This window comes from Oryx dammah, unplaced genomic scaffold, assembly GCF_014754425.2.
Source record: "Oryx dammah isolate SB20612 unplaced genomic scaffold, SCBI_Odam_1.1 HiC_scaffold_26, whole genome shotgun sequence".
In the NCBI taxonomy this organism is placed as follows: domain Eukaryota; kingdom Metazoa; phylum Chordata; class Mammalia; order Artiodactyla; family Bovidae; genus Oryx; species Oryx dammah.
Window position 1 is genome coordinate 97,354,050 of NW_024070210.1, and position 16,702 is coordinate 97,370,751.

Consider the following 16,702-nt stretch of genomic DNA (forward strand, 5'->3'; position numbering starts at 1 on the left):
CTCTGCGCTCCCGATGCCAGGGGTCCTTCTATCCTTGGACAGGAAGCTAGATCCCACATGCTGCAACTAGAGATCCCAGGCGCTGCAACTGAAAGATCCCACATGCCACAACTAGACCTGGCACACATAACTAATCAATAAATATTAAAAAAAAAGAAAAAGCTGCTGGCTGAATGTGTATCGCCTGCAGAAGCAATGTGGGAGAGGGTCCACTCAGTAACGCGGCAACACACTCAGCTCGACACACAGACTGGTGCCAGATACGGCACCCCTTCCCCAAAGAAACACAAGTTTAGCTTGCCAAATAGGTGAGAGTCACTTTTATTTTTCTTTAATACAGAGAATTCAAGAATACAAAGGAATACTGCCAATGGAAACCTGGGTGGAAAATGACCTCTGCACTTGGGCTATGAGCAGGTAACCAATAAGCCATCAAGGGTCAGGATTACAACAATCACCAGCCATGAACTTAAGCTTAGCTGTGTCATGCTTCTCTGTCACCTCTTCATCTCTTCAGTACAAGAACCGGTAGTGAAACGATCTCTTTCAACTATATTCCTCTTAAATCGCACTAACCGAATATGAATCTCCTAAGCCAGCAACATTTCCTTCTGCTAGCATGGCACAATGGGGCTTATAGAAGCCGAGTGTGACAGCTGTATCTAAAAGCAGAGTCCTCTGTGTGATGAACGTAGATGATGAAGAGCTAGCTATGCAGGTATAAGTAAATGGCTCAACACTGGGTTTCTTCTCCATCCTGTGAATCCTGGTTAAAAGTCACTTTGTGCATAGCTTGGGAACCATAGAGTGCCCCAGGGGATAAAGTATTTGCATGGGTTCTACATCAGGTCAGTTCAGTCGCCCAGTCGTGTCCGACTCTTTGCGACCCCATGAATCGCAGCACGCCAGGCCTCCCTGTCCATCACCAACTCCCGGAGTTCACTCAGACTCATGTCCATCAAGTCAGTGATGCCATCGAGTCAGTGATGCCATCCAGCCATCTCATCCTCAGTCGCCCCCTTCTCCTCCTGCCCCCAATCCCTCCCAGCATCAGAGTCTTTTCCAATGAGCCAACTCTTTGCATCAGGTGGCCAAAGTACTGGACTTTCAGCTTCAGCATCATTCCTTCCAAAGAAATCCCAGGGCTGATCTCCTTTAGAATGGACTGGTTGGATCTCCTTGCAGTCCAAGGGACTCTCAAGAGTCTTCTCCAACACCACAGTTCAAAAGCATCAATTCTTTGGCGCTCAGCCTTCTTCACAGTCCAACTCTCACATCCATACATGACCACTGGAAAAACCATAGCCTTGACTAGACGGACCTTTGTTGGCAAAGTAATGTCTCTGCTTTTGAATATACTATCTAGGTTGGTCATCACTTTCCTTCCAAGGAGTAAGCGTCTTTTAATTTCATGGCTGCAGTCACCATCTGCAGTGATTTGGGAGCCCCCCAAAATAGTCTGACACTGTTTCCAATGTTTCCTGATCTATTTCCCATAAAGTGATGGGACCAGATGCCATGATCTTCGTTTTCTGAATGTTGAGCTTTAAGGCAACTTTTTCACTCTCCTCTTTCACTTTCATCAAGAGGCTTTTTACATCAGCTGTGAGGCATCTTATAGGAAACAGGAAACAAAGCTACCATTTTTCTGTCTAGTCAAAGCTATGGTTTTTCCAGTAGTCATGTATGGATGTGAGAGTTGGGCTATAAAGAAAGCTGAGTGCCAAAGAACTGATGCTTTTGAACTGTGGTGTTGGAGAAGACTCTTGAGAGTCCCTTGGATTGCAAGGAGATCCAACCAGTCAGTCCTAAAGGAAATCCTGAATCCTAAAGGAAGTCCTGAATATTCATTGGAAGGACTGATTCTGAAGCTGAACTCCAATACTTTGGCCACCTGATGCGAAGAGCTGACTCATTTGAAAAGACCCTGATTCTGGGAAAGACTGAAGGTGGGAGGAAAAGGGGACGACAGAGGATGAGATGAATGGGCTTGAGTTTGAATAAGCTCCGGGAGTTGATGTTGGAGAGGGAGGCCTGGCGTGCAGCAGTGCATGGGGCTGCAAACAGACGGACACGACTGAACAACTGAATTGAACTGAACCTGAAAACATGCAAATTAGAATAGGCAGTATGAACTACATTACAAGACTGCTCAATAGAATTTTATGCAAAAACTGTGAAACTGTTTACTATCTTTGTTTTCCAATTCATTGGCCACTAACTACAGGTGTCTCCTGGACATTTGAAATGTGGCTAGTGCCAATGAGGAACTAAGTTTTTCATTCTCATTTTAAACAATTTAAAATTAAATAGCCATGTGGGTTGTCTGGCTGCCATATTAGACAGTGAGGACAATGGGCCACATTGTGGCAGGAGAACCACAGACTACACCTCATTGGGCTGTATTAACACAGCTGTTTTAATTCAGCCAGGCTTCCCTGATAGCTCAGTTGGTAAATGTTCCACCTGCGATGCAGAAGACCCCGGTTCCATTCCTGGGTCAGGAAGAACCCCTGGAGAAGGGATAGGCTACCTACTCCAGTATTCTTGGGCTTCCCTTGTGGCTCAGCTGGTGAAGAAAACCCACCTGCAATGTGGGAGACCTGGGTTTGATCGCTGGGTTGGGAAGATCCGCTGGAGAAGGGAAAGGCTACCCACTCCAGTATTCTGGCCTGGAGAGTTCCATGGACTGTATAGTTCACGGGGTCACAAAGAGTCGGACAGTTTCACTTTTCAGGTCACTTTCAAGACGTTCACACTAAACTTTCTCCCCATCATAGTGAAATGTGATAAAGAAGTACGATACATTCTTGGACTTCCGAAACCTTAACCTACATATACATTTACATGATGTTCTGTGCTATTATTTGGTTACTTATTTGGCTTCTTGGCTAAAAAAAAAGGAGTATTCTATAGAAATAAATTGACTTTTGATTTCCTAGTGTATACTGGTTCATTCGGGCAGGCAATGCTCCCCTAGTTCATGGAGACTGTACCAGAAGCTGGGGCCAGCAGTGCAGACAAAGTACGCTGCTCAACAGTTTTGAAATCCACAATGAGTGAAGAACTACCTTAGTCTCCAGAGGCTGGCAAAGCACCCCAGTCTTCCTATCAGACCTACTTCAGTCATTTTCCATGATTCTGCCATACCATGGGACACAGCTGTTACCCAGGAGGAGTCCACAGAAAATATTATAGCAGGGCAGCTCTCTTTGGGTTGACTGCTTTCTAAATCAGACAACCTACACACTAGAGCACTTCTCTCATTGTCAGTATTCAGATTCTGCTCATGTGGCATTCTATTGAAAAAAAATGACAGAAGCAGTCTCCATTCATATATTTACAAGCTAATTCTGCTTAAGGTTTAGTGATATATACACTGATAGCAAAGTACAGAAAAAAATCACGGGAATGGGTGCCCAGATGATCTATCATTCTGGATCTTTTGATATATATCAACATTATTTCAAAGCAGATGTTTCCACAGTGTGAATATTTTATTTATTTAGTTTACAAAGAAACTGTTTTGAAGCAATATGAAGAGTCATGCAGCCCGCAATAGCTTTCTTTTGCTCCACTTGATTTAATTAATGTTTGTTTCTGAACTTGTATATTTTACTTAAAAATAACATTCCCATAAAGTCTCTCACTGATGTAAAGTCAGCTGAACACTTTATACAAGTGTTGACCTCTAAAACTAAAGAGGGACTTCAGGAATAACTGCCATATATATATATATATATATATATTTTTTTTTTTTCCTGAGTCAGTCCATGGAGGACTACATTAAGGATTTATATGATTCTATACATTAAGGATTTATATGATTCTATACATTAAGGATTTATATGATTCTCAGTTTATATATATATACATTATTAATATAAGAGTACTTATCCTGCAATCACTTGGCAGGGGTCACTTCATATACTGTTCAGGGCATAGCTTTCAAACCTATAATCCTATCTATCTATCCATCCATCCATCTATCCAACTATCATGTTTCTGCTGTATTTAGAATTATGAGCTCCATCATATTCAGCTCAGGAACCACTGAACCTGGTTTTCTGAGAATTATCAGCATAGATATATGATGGCTCAGGAACAGAACATGATGAATAGGTAACAAAGACACACAGTGTGCTTGGTGCAGTGTGGGGTGCAAGAGAGAAGGCCATTTCAGGAGCTATTCTGGGGCTCAGAGAGCAGCTGGCTTCCTGCAGGTCTGTGTCCTAACCCCTGTCTCCACGGTGAGACAAGAGGTACAGCACTCACCACTGCAGTGGCTGGAGTGCACAGTGGCCTCTGGGGAGGCTCGGGCCATCCAGCACTGCGACATACATTCTGGCTTCCAGTCTGCGCCCTTTCTGCAGCATGCTGCTGTCCCCCTCCGTGACCCTCTCCTCTGTCTAGGGTTTCTTCAGACACCGAGCTGCCCCAAGTCAGACAATCTGGGGTCACATGCATGCCTCGTCCCTATGATCAAGGAGCTGTGATGTTCTGAGCCATCCACCTGCTACTGTTCCTCAACCTAGCCATTTCTTCTGGGCCTGGCCTCTCTGGCTTAGTTCCTGCCTGTCTCACACTTGGATTCTAAGCTCCAGCTGAAGAACTTTCACAGTTCACGGGGTATACATTTTTCTCACCCCTCCAGGCCTCTGCACACACTGTCCTTTCTTCTTAAACTCTGAGAGAGAGTGAAGGACAGGGAAGCCTGGTGTGCTGCAGTCCATGGGGTTGCAAAGAGTTGGACACAATTTAGGGAATGAACAATAGCAGCAATCCCCATTTTAGCCTGACTTGTGGTCCTTGGAATCCAGTCTAAAAGTCATGTCTTAACACTTGCATCCCTCTTCCTCCTGAGAGGAGGTCAGGCAGCCCTGTCTCACGGGCCCCACTCTGCACTCTCCCACCACTTGTCCACAGGGACGCACACTATTTCTGGCTCAAAGCTATGTGTCCAGTGCTAGTTATCCTGTCACTGGTGCATGGTAGGTAAAGAAGAGATTTTTCAGTGAAAGATTCCCCATTCTCACTGTCATATTCTAGGGATGAGATGATGAAGGCTTAGTCAGTCGCAACCGACACAATCCCAGCCTCTTTGTCTCTGGCGTTTCTTTCTGCATCTTCTTCCTCTGTTTCCTGAGTTATGTTTTTCTATAACAAACATCTAACAACATTACTTTGCCTCATTACCTTGGATGGAAAAGTGCCATCTCCTTAGCATAATATCCAAGGCCATTTACCTTGTGGTCCAACCCACTGTTGGTGGTCCAATCCACTATTCTTGCCATTTCTTCCCATCATCAGCTACATGCCAAACTCTGCTGTATTTATTCCTTGGCTTCTAATTGTCCTTAACCTTATTTCTCCATCTTTAACACCCATTCCACCTGAGAAGTATTTTCTAGTTTTCTGAGGCACAAGTCCTTATAGATGCCACATCATTTGTGTTAAAGCTATAATTTTATTATTTGTTTCTTCCACTAGTCATTAAGAACCCAAAAGGGGAATGCCTCTTAAATCCCATTGGCTAGCTGAATATTTGGTTCCAGTAGGAACCCAATAAATGTCTGAAACCTAAATTACAAGAAGCTTTAATCCTACATGCTTAATCACTAAAGAAATTTCAATTTTGGAAGTGATTTGCTTTAGATAGGAACACAAAAGCAGGATGCTGCTGCTAAGTCGCTTCAGTCGTGTCTGACTCTGTGCGACCCCATAGAAGGCAGCCCACCAGGCTCCCCCGTCCCTGGGATTCTCCAGGCCAAAGCAGGATAAATCAACTTCATACAGGTGTATTTTTGTTATGTAGGGATTTCCTAGTGGCTCAGTGGTAAAGAATTTGGCTGCCAATGCAGGAGATTGCGTTCAATCCCTGCATTGGGACGATACCTTGGATAAGGAAATGGCAAACAACTTCAGATTCATCCTTGGGAAATCCCATAGACAAGGAGCCCAGTGGGCTATAATCCATGTGGTTGCAGAAGAGTTGGACACGACTTAGTGACTAAAACGATGACAACAGTTTTTGTCATGTAGCCAAATAGTAAGAGAAATACGTTACTTAGAATATTAATGCCCACATTTTCACTTCTAGTTTGTATTGTTTTGTGTTGTAATATGTTGCAATTTGCTGGTTGCTTGTCAGTCTCAACATTAACAAATTTAGTGTATGCAAAGAAAATCTGGATTTCTCTTAGTTTTGGTTCAATAATTCTAAACCTGTAAAATTAATTAAAATTGTTACTACTTTTCCCAAGATAAAAAGACACAAATTCCTCAAATTCCACACATTCCACAAATGTATAGGATATTATATATTTTAGGCATTTACTAATTTGTGACTCTTGTGTTGTTGTTCTTTTTTTAACTCTTCAGTTTGATTTTTCTTTGGAAGAAAGATATTTCTTACTATTTCCAATGAAGCAGAACCTAATGATTCTGAAATTCTTTCCATATGTGAACAATGAATATTAAGTCACAAAATGCTGGAAATAGCCTATAAGACTATGCACTGCAACAAAAAAGCAATTGCAAAACAACTGTTATTGCTGTATTAAATACCCCAAGTTATTACAGTGTATGTGTGTCACAGACAAACAGAAATACGCCTTAGTTCCAAAGGGTCTGATGATTACGAAATCCACAGGACAAAAACTAACAAAGACCTCTGAGAAAGTGAAGTTGATAAGTCTGGAAATAACACAGTCGCCTGAGTTTAGATAGCAATCAACAAAACAACTTATGAAATAAAACAAGATATACCCATACAATGGAGAAATAACTTGGACCCAGGAGTTTGGGATTGAAATATACACACTATGGACCTCCTTGGTGGTCCACTATTTAAGATTCCATGCTTCCAATGCAGGGGTATAGTTTCAATCCCTAGTCAAGAGAATTAAGATCCCACATGCTGCTTGGTGTGTGCCCTCAAGGAGAATCTATATCTACACATACACACACACACACACACACACACACACACACGTATATAAAATAGATAACCAAGAAGGACCTACTGTATAGCACAGGGAACGATATTTAATATCTTGTAATAACCTATAATGAAAGAAAATATATAAAAAAGAATATACATCTGAAACTAACACAACACTGTAAACCAACTATATTTCAATAGAGTTTTTAAAAGTTAAGTTAAATTAAAAGATAATCCCCTGCCAGTTTCACTTTAGAGAAAATTGGATTGGAATATACCAATGACTAAATAGTCAAGATTGTTGGGAGAAATATCAGTAACCCCAGATATGCAGATGACACTACCCCTAAGGCAGAAAGTGAAGAGGAACTAAAAAGCCTCTTGATGAAAGTGAAAGAGGAGAGTGAAAAAGATGCCTTAAAGCTCAACATTTAGAAAACTAAAATCATGGCATCTGGTCCAATCACTTCATGGGAAATAGATCAGGAAACAGTGAAAACAGTAGCTGATTTTATTTTTGGGGCTCCCAAATCACTGCAGATGGTGACTGCAGCCATGAAATTAAAAGACGCTTACTCCTTGGAAGGAAAGTGATGACCAACCTAGATAGCATATTCAAAAGCAGAGACATTACTTTGCCAACAAAGGTCCGTCTAGTCAAGGCTATGGTTTTTCCAGTAGTCATGTATGGATGTGAGAGTTGGACTGTGAAGAAAGCTGAGCACCGAAGAATTGATGCTTTTGAACTGTGGTGTTGGAGAAGACTCTTGAGAGTCCCTTGGACTGCAAGGAGATCCAACCAGTTCATTCTAAGGGAGATCAGCCCTGGGTGTTCACTGGAAGGACTGATGCTGAAGCTGAAACTCCAATACTTTGGCCACCTCATGTGAAGAGTTGACTCATTTTAAAAGACCCTGATGCTGGGAGGGATTGGGGGCAGGAGGAGAAGGGGATGACAGAGGATGAGATGGCTGGATGGCATCACTGAGTTGATGGACATGAGTTTGAGTGAACTCCAGGAGTTGGTGATGGACAGGGAGGCCCGGGATGCTGCGATTCATGGGGTAGCAAAGAGTCAGACACGACTGAGCGACTGAACTGAACTGAACTGAACTGAATGACTAAAACTTGAACTTGTCTCTGAGGTTTTTTTCTCTACTTGCTCATTGTCTTACTTTCCTACACTTATGAAGTGATAAATGGATCCTAGAAGCCTTCCAGTTCAAGTTTCTCATTAACAGCTAAAGAAACAGGCCTGGAAATATGAACTGACTGTCTAAGGTGAAAGAAGTAATGATCAGCAGACAGGAGCTAGAACCCAGGTGTTCTTACTTCCAATCACACACTCAGCCTTTCCCTCCTTATTGAATCTGAGCTCTGCTATTTCGCATCTAGGGTTCAAGATTTGCTACCCACGGACTTATTTCAAGGGCCTTTACAGATTATTTCTATGATAAAAATTTTAGAAGCTTCTAAAATCAGTGCCCTTCATTAAATGCTTTTCTGAGAGCCCTTGAGGGCAGAAAAATAATTTTAGTTAAATCCACTTATTCATAAGAAATTAAATATTTTATGCAACGGATAATTTGAGATCCTTGTGTTCTTGTTCTTTTTAACTCTTCAATCTGATGTAGACTCAAGAAGCAAGACATTCCTTACATAATCTCCACGAAGCAGTTCCTAATGATTTTGAAGTTCTTTCTCCACAAGAACAATGAACATTATATGACCAAATGCTGAAAATAACCCACAAGACTTCCACTGAAGCAGAAACATTTGAAATCAACTGTTAGTACTGTATTAAAGACCCCTGTCCTCAAGCATTTAAATCATCAGTTATTCTCTTGTAGAAAACACCTTAAAAATCTCTTCTGCTGGCGTCTGGAGTCTGGTAAATGAGGTTCTCTCCTGCCTTTCTGATGCTGCCTCTACACACTATGTTGTCCAACAGAACAACTAACTTGTATATCTTGTCTTCCATCTGTTCCACACCTATCTCTTGGTTCACAACTATCACATATTCTTAAGGTCCTGCTCAAATGACACTTCTTTCACACTATCATTGAGTTTTCTGTCCCTCTCTTGGGCATGTGTCTCTTTCCAATTTCGATAGCTGGTGATGGAGCCCATCTTCCTGCTCTCCTTCCAACCTGTGAGTCCTCGAGGTGGGTCCTTGGTCCTTCTTTAATTGCATTCATCAGCCGCGACAGCATCTGGCAAGGCTGCAGAAGGCACTAGAGGAGGGTCCGCTGAGTGAGAGCAGGAAGGAGGTGCATCTAGCCCAGCTGAGGAGCACAGAAGCAGCTGCTGAGTCCAAGAAAGCAGAAGTCCAGGTTGCCAAAGGCTCTTGCCAAAGGTTAGCCCCCACGAGGGAATTTCTGATCACAGAACCCCAAACAACCAGCTAACTTTCTGCATCAAATCATTTTCGCTGCCTACATAGTTTTTTCCCTAGAAGTCACTACTTAAATGTACTTGTCCTCCTGACTCACTCGACTGTAAAGAACAGCAGTTCCATTTTGATTCATGACAAAAGCTTGTCTCCCTCTAGTGCCTCTAGGTATCTGCTCTGCTGTGATGGTGACACTACACTCTCCTGAGGAGTGGCGTCTGTCTCCAGATGAGACAGCACTAGACTGTGGCGTCTAGGGCAGTAACTCTCTCAGTGCTTTCTGCGTCGTGTTCCTATGCAGACAGGCTGTCGCTAACAGCTGTTATCCGCTTCAGTTAGGTCCTTCCTTTTCTCTTTTGCAGCTATGGGAGACATGGGCTTCCAAGCCGCACGAAAATATGTCTAATGAAGAAAGGCAAGAATCTCTCACTGAGACTGTCAATTATTTTTTCTATGAATAAAGCACATTTCCACTTTAAGCCTATATATTTTTGGCTAGTCACTGACAGTTGTTTTTTTTTTTTTTTTTTCCCCCTCAGTTGAATTCTGGAAGGACAGGCTCTTAGATAATAGATCACTGGGAACAAAGAGAGTCTACCCAAGGTCATGTGCCTCTATTAAAGAGCTCTTGTTTTAGATAGAAAGTTACATTAGTAATCTATTATAGAAGGACACCTGCAGGTACTTCCATGGAAGCCTGTCTGTGATGGCCTGCTGAATTAAAAGACATACAGGATGTTGTATCATAAGGATAATCCATTAAAAAGCCTATATTAATATACAGTTTGGAAGAATACAAACATTTATCATCATGAAGCTTTTTCTACAGAAACAGCCATTATTGCTAGGGTGCAGGAAGGCTAACATGACATGTTTTTAGTTTAAATTTAATTGCTTTTAGAGTTTTGATTTCTAACTTCTCTATACTATTATCCAAAACACACAGACCATACATTGATTCTAACTCTAATACTAAGATATATTTCACAGATCACATTTGGTCAATTACTGAAAAAGCCTATGAAAATTAGAAAGAATGTATAGTCACTAATTGCTGGCTACAGGGCTGAATATAAGATCAAGTTTATTCATTGTCATTCAAATCACATGTACGTCATTTACATTGTTGCTAACTTTTGGTCTGCCTGACCCAGTACAGCTGAGGTCCCTGCGCCTGTGGCGGTGCATCTGTGATGCATCGATGGGGTCCTCTGTGATGGTATCTGTGCAAATTGCTGCTTAGAATTTGTCCATTTTCTTACGCGTTTCTGAAGTTACGTAATTAGACTTACACAGATGAGTTCAGAATTCTTAAATCTTTCTGGTGAAGTGTATATGTTATGCAATGATCTTTTTAACTCTTAATAAAGTTTTTGCCCTAAGGACTATTTTTATTTGATAGACAAAGCCATGACAATCTTCTTCTGATTAGTATCAAATATTTGCTGGATGTATATTTTCCCCTTTCATTTTCAACCTGTTCATGTACTTTAGATATATCTTTCATCAAGTTTATATAGGTAGAATTTAAAGGAAAATTAATCATGTCATTTGCTGTGCTTGCCAGTATCCATGGGTTTGTCTCCACCATAGTATTGTGAATTTCTATTTGCCCTATTTGTTGTACACCTTTTTCATACCACATGTTTTTCTGTCCTCTCTTTGCTTGGCTGTTACAAATTCTAGTTTTATTTTACTGGTTGTCTTTAGAACTTTCAAGCAGGCCTTTAGACTTTAAGTTCAGTAACCCTCCTCCCCTAAGTGTTACATGGCCCATAGAACTGAAACCTAACCCTTCTCTCTGAAGGATATCCTTTAGAAGTCCTTTTAGGGAGGATCGATCAGTGGTAGGACTTCCCTGGTGGCTCAGATGGTAAAGCGTCTGCCTTCGATGCGGGAGACCCAGGTTCAATCCCTGGGTCGGGAAGATCCCCTGGAGAAGGAAACGGCAATCCACTCCAGTACTATTGCCTGGAAAATCCTATGGACAGAGGAGCCTGGTAGGCTATAGTCCATGGGGTCACAAAGAGTCGGACACGACTGAGCGACTTCACTTTCACTTTCATCAGTGGTAAATACACTATTTGATTATCTAATAAGGTCTTTACATTTACTTTGTTTTAAAATGAACTTGAAATAGTTATTGAGGTCTAGATTGTCAGCTACCTTTTTGCAACATTCTGCTGATATGTATTCTGCCTTCTGATTTTTGAAGTTGAGATGTCTATTTTATTTTTTTTCTACAGCCATAACTTTTTATTAAATCATATAGATAAAAATACATAAAAAACACATGTTTTTAAACTTGAAATCTTGTTTTTAAACTTGAAATCTCTTAGGTAAATTAAGAACATATTAAAATCATATGGTATATTGACATATACTATCTCTCTACAGTTCAGTTCAGTTCAGTTCAGTGACTCAGCCATGTCCAACTCTTTGCAACCCCATGGACTGCAGCACGCTAGGCTTCCTGTCCATCACCAACTCCTGGAGCTTGATCAAACTCATGTCTATTGTGTCAGTGATGCCATCCAACCATCTCATCCTCTGACATGCCCTTCTCCTGCTTTCAATCTTTTCCAGAATCAGGATCTTTTCCAATGAATCAGTTCTTCACATCAAGTATTGGAGCTTCAGCTTCAACATCAGTCCTTCCAATGAATATTCAGGACTGATTTCCTTTAAATAGGAATAGCAATCAGTGACAAGTTTCTTTCCTTTTTCTGATTCCTTTTAAGATCTTTCACTGGATGTTAAGTCATTTACTACAATATGTCTACATACATATTTCTTTTTCTTTACCTTCCTGTGATATATTTGGCTTCCTGAATCTGAGGATTCATATCTCATTGGTTTTTAAAAATTCGAAGCCACATCCCCATTTTCATTATTATCTTCTTCTGGAAGTCTAAATTGAAGTACTTATACCTTCTCACTGTACCCATATGGCTCTTCATTTCTTAAATATTTTCCATCTACTTCTAGACATAAAGAATCTGTACCACTGGAGAAACATTTATTTAGCTCTGCCTTCTGGTTTACAAATTCTCTCTTAGCTCTGTCTAATCTGCTACTTAACCACTGAGATTCTTATTTGGTACTTTTAAAGTTTCCCCCAGTCTTTTTGGTAGTGCATTCTGCTTTATGCTTTTCATTTATCTTTCTTCAATCAACTCAGAAATATCTATTTCTTATTCTGCATATCTGAAGTTCTGAGGGGCCTGGTGTTCAGTTTTTCTGTTGTTGTTTCTGCATTTTCTCCTGGTGGTTTGTAGCCTCATGCTTTTTTTGGAGCCTTGGATGATTGAGAATGGGATGGGGGGAGGTGTATGTCTTAGGTTAGGAAAGGCTTCCCGCTGGCCTGCGTTGAGGTACATGCCTTTGGAGACATTTGGGTCTGCTCTGCCAGGTAACTCAGGGTGTCACATGCCGCATGTATGATGAACCAGTGGTAATATATTCATTGGGGGAGCCTACTTTTTACCCCAACACACTGCCTAGGCTGGGAGATAGGTACATTTTCTGTTTGCTTCATTTCCTTCTGTGGTAGGAGATTTTAAATTTAGTCTACTCTTTCATTAAAGGTATATCCTCATAGAGTAGTGTTTTTCAAACTGCTCTCAAGTCCCATTAGTAGACAGTGAAATCAATTTAGTGCCATGGTTCTCAACTTTGGCTGTGCATTAGAATCACCCAGGGAGCTTTTAAAACCCTGACTGCCCGGCCACAACCCAAGACCAATTAAATCAGAATCACAGAGGGTGGGAGCCAGCTATGTGTATTTTTATAGCTCCCAGGTGACCTGAACGAACAGCCAAGATTGAGAACCACCATCATGACCAGCATTTTATAAATAAAATGGAATGGAATACAATAGAACAAAAAGTGTATTAGCATTGATCCTTAGTAAGAACTCCACACCTTGCTACAAGAGCTGCTGCTCAGTGGTGTATGTTCTAATATAAATTCTATTCTTTACTGTGGTTTCCCCTTAGGGGGAAAAAAAAACAAACAAAAAAAGAACCTAGAAACAGTAAGCCTCTTGGTTACCAAAATTAGAAACTGTCTTCAGACTTGCTGAAGCATAAGAGCCAGTTTCTTACCTGCCTCCTACTGTGGTTTTTTTTTTTGAGGGGGCATGTGGAGATTTTCCTAACTTTCTGAGACATCTAGCTGTACATTTCCATCTCATCCAGTTCCTCTAGGTGTTTGGTAACAGGTTATCAGGATATCAAATCTTCTCTGCCATACTGCTAAATATGGACTCTCAGATTTCTTTATATACTGCTGCTTTGTTTGAGGTGTATTCAAAACCACACTATAATGCCTAAGTTAATTCTACATCTAAAATATGCTGTGATTATACTCTCTGGGTATTAATATATCCTACAAAGACATCACAGAAAGTGACGAAGTGTGCCTTTCCAATGCACACACTCCAGCACCATGCCTGTCATACCTAGATCTGCAGGAAGAGATTCTTTACGATCAGGGCTTTGATGTTATCATTCCCCAGTTCATTACAGCAACAGTAGTTTTCAGACAGGGAAATAAGAGAGAATAGCCAGAACTCAAAAGGAAGAACCAGGGCAGAATTTCTTATTGACGAAGTGCTAAAAGATGACAGGTGGGCAAAGTGAAGGGCGTGGCTGAAGTGTAGAAACATTACCACTTCCCTATAAACTGAGAAGAGGCGGCATCATGGACACTGTGCTTGCTGTTGCTGCTCTTGGCGTGGCTAAACTCCACCACTGGGAACATTTAAGCGCCTGCCCGAGGCTCTCCGGGACAGTATTTTTTTTTTAAGTGAGGCATGAGATTAGGGATTCTAGCTGTTAAGCCCCTTTACTATTCTGTCCCCAACACATCAAAAGATGTAACAGAAATATTTTTCTAATACTGCCATGTTGCATCTCTGGAATTCAACACTTTCTCCTATCTTAATCCTCTCAAATGCCACTGACCTGGCCAAAATTCCATCCACCCACATGGAGTGATAGGAATTGGTTTACAGTGCAGTCTGTCCAAACCAGGCTAAGCATTTCATTATCTAAAACTTTCAGCTCCTTCTGTGTTACTACTGTGGTGCTCCGACATTTTAAACTGTAAATATAGTTAAGAATGTCCTCCTGGAATCATTATGTACAGAACTGTCACACCTAGACAACAACACAGAAATTTGGCAGATCGCAGGCAATCTGTTTTCTCTCTCCATGGAAGTAAACAGCTGCACAGTTGCTTTAGAAATGCTAAGAAGGAGATAAAGGTGAAACAAAATATATTAACAGATTGAGGTAAGTAAGGTGGGGATTTGCGATCTGTTTTGTTTTGGTTTAACTGGTCAAAACATTTAAATATGTTACTATGCCCATAAAGCTGGATAATCCTTTGAGACAGATAAAAAAGCAAGAGAAATGTAACTAGAGAAAAATAAATTTTTAACAACAACAACAAAAAAGGAAGCAAGAAATAGGCTTTGGAGGGAAAAAAGCTGCTCATCAGGACAGATGAAGTCTTACTCCTTACACATCACTCAAGCAACTGTTGCCTGACTTTCTCTCCCCCAGAATCACAATTTGCCACTTTCCCACAAGGGTGGAGATCCCCTTACACAGGATTCGCCTACAGGAATGTTAGTTCTTTAATTTCAAATTGGGAAAACCCTTGAGGTCATCGTAAAGGATTTGAATTATGTAACACTTCCAGTAAATTTAACTCTTTTTATTTCTACTTGAATAGAAATTGAGAAGACTCTTGAGCATCCCTTGGACAGCAACAAGATCCAGCCAGTCTATCTTAAAGGAAATCAGTCCTGAATATTCATTGGAAGGACTGATGCTGAAGCTGAAACTCCAATACTTTGGCCACCTGGTGAAAAGAACTGACTCATTGGAAAAAGACCCTGATGCTGGGAAAGATTGAAGGTAGGAGAAGAAGGGGACAACAGAGGATGAGGCGTATGGCACCACTGACTCGATGGACATGAGGCTGAGGAATCTCTGGGAGCTGGTGATGGACAGGGAAGCCTGGTGTGCTGCAGTCCATGGGGTGGCAAAGAGTCTCACACGCCTGAGCGACTGAACTGAACTGATTTCTACTTTTAACTGTTTCTATTTCTACTTTTAGCTCTTTCCATCATTAATTTGAAAATTAATTGTTATGGAGGAAAAAGCAGACTTTACTGTTGACTTAACTATAACTTCATGAGTTTTCATTGTAGAAAGCAGATTGGATTCCCTCCTTACTGTATTAGAAAGCCAGTATAGTAATTATACCCCCTTTAGAACTAAAATTTCAACAAGTAATTCCTACCTTCATCCATATCCTCCCTTCTCTCTCTCCCCACTGACTCCCTCTCTTTCTCCCTCTTTCTAGCAGACATTGTTTTTGATTCCTAGACTGCTCTTCATTTTTCTGGGAAGAAGTCCATTTAATCTGTGTACCAAACTTCTTATGCTTTAAATTATCTCTTGGACAATTCTTTCAGATTCTATATATAACCAATTCTATAGTTTTTGTGCCAATTTTTCTTTTGGATACCTTTCTTTGGATGAAAGACTTGTCCTTAAACTTTTCTGACAACACATGCACCCAGACACACACACTCAATTTTATAGACATTAAAAAAACCAACCAATCAACAAACAAAAGTCTAAATCTGTACTAGTTGATATGATAGCCACTAGCCAAAAGTGCCTATTTAAATGTAAATAAAATTAAATAAAATTTTTAAATCTGTACTTTAATAAGTGGCTACATACTGAATAGTGCAAAAGAACAATGTCTTCACTGCATAAAGTTCTATTCGACGGCGTTGTTTTAAAATATCTACAGCACTGGCAAATAACACTGGAAAACTGAAATACAAGATTCACTATTTTTTTCATGTTTTCACATTTCCTTTAGCCAAATGAAAAATCTACCCAGATGTCTTTTACTAAATGTCAATGAAGATACAGTCCAAAAGACAGGGAAATAAAGTATTATGAGGATAAAAATTAAACCACCCCCAGTCCAAGTGAGTTTCAGAAATAAACATTGAGGTCAAAAGTCAGGGCTTTCAATGCTGAATTCACAGGGGTAAACCTTCTAAAGGCCTTATCCACCTAATCACATTCTTGCAACCAAAATTAAGATTGATATTAAGGCAATCTCTGCCCTCCTAATAGCTGAATGGTTTCATAGGGGAAAGAAGAAAACATATGACCTATTTATTATTAAATGTGTACACCCAGGTTGCTGTTGTTCAGTCACTCAGTTGTGTCCAAGTCTTTGTGACCCCATGGATTGCAGCATTCTCGTCCTGTCATCCACTTCTCCTCCTGCCTTCAATCTTTCTCAGCATCAGGGAGGACATAACAAAA

General features: G+C 40.7%; 1 protein-coding gene and 1 non-coding gene across 2 annotated transcripts in view; one reads left to right on the forward strand and one right to left on the reverse strand.

Annotated features, from left to right (window-relative positions):
- The window catches only part of LOC120852643 (small conductance calcium-activated potassium channel protein 2-like), a 169,903-nt gene that overhangs the window by 55,454 nt on the left and 97,747 nt on the right, over positions 1–16,702 (reverse strand). The window lies entirely within an intron of this gene.
- On the forward strand, positions 11,191–11,262 carry TRNAR-UCG. Its single transcript has one exon. It is a non-coding gene; the product is annotated as a tRNA-Arg (tRNA).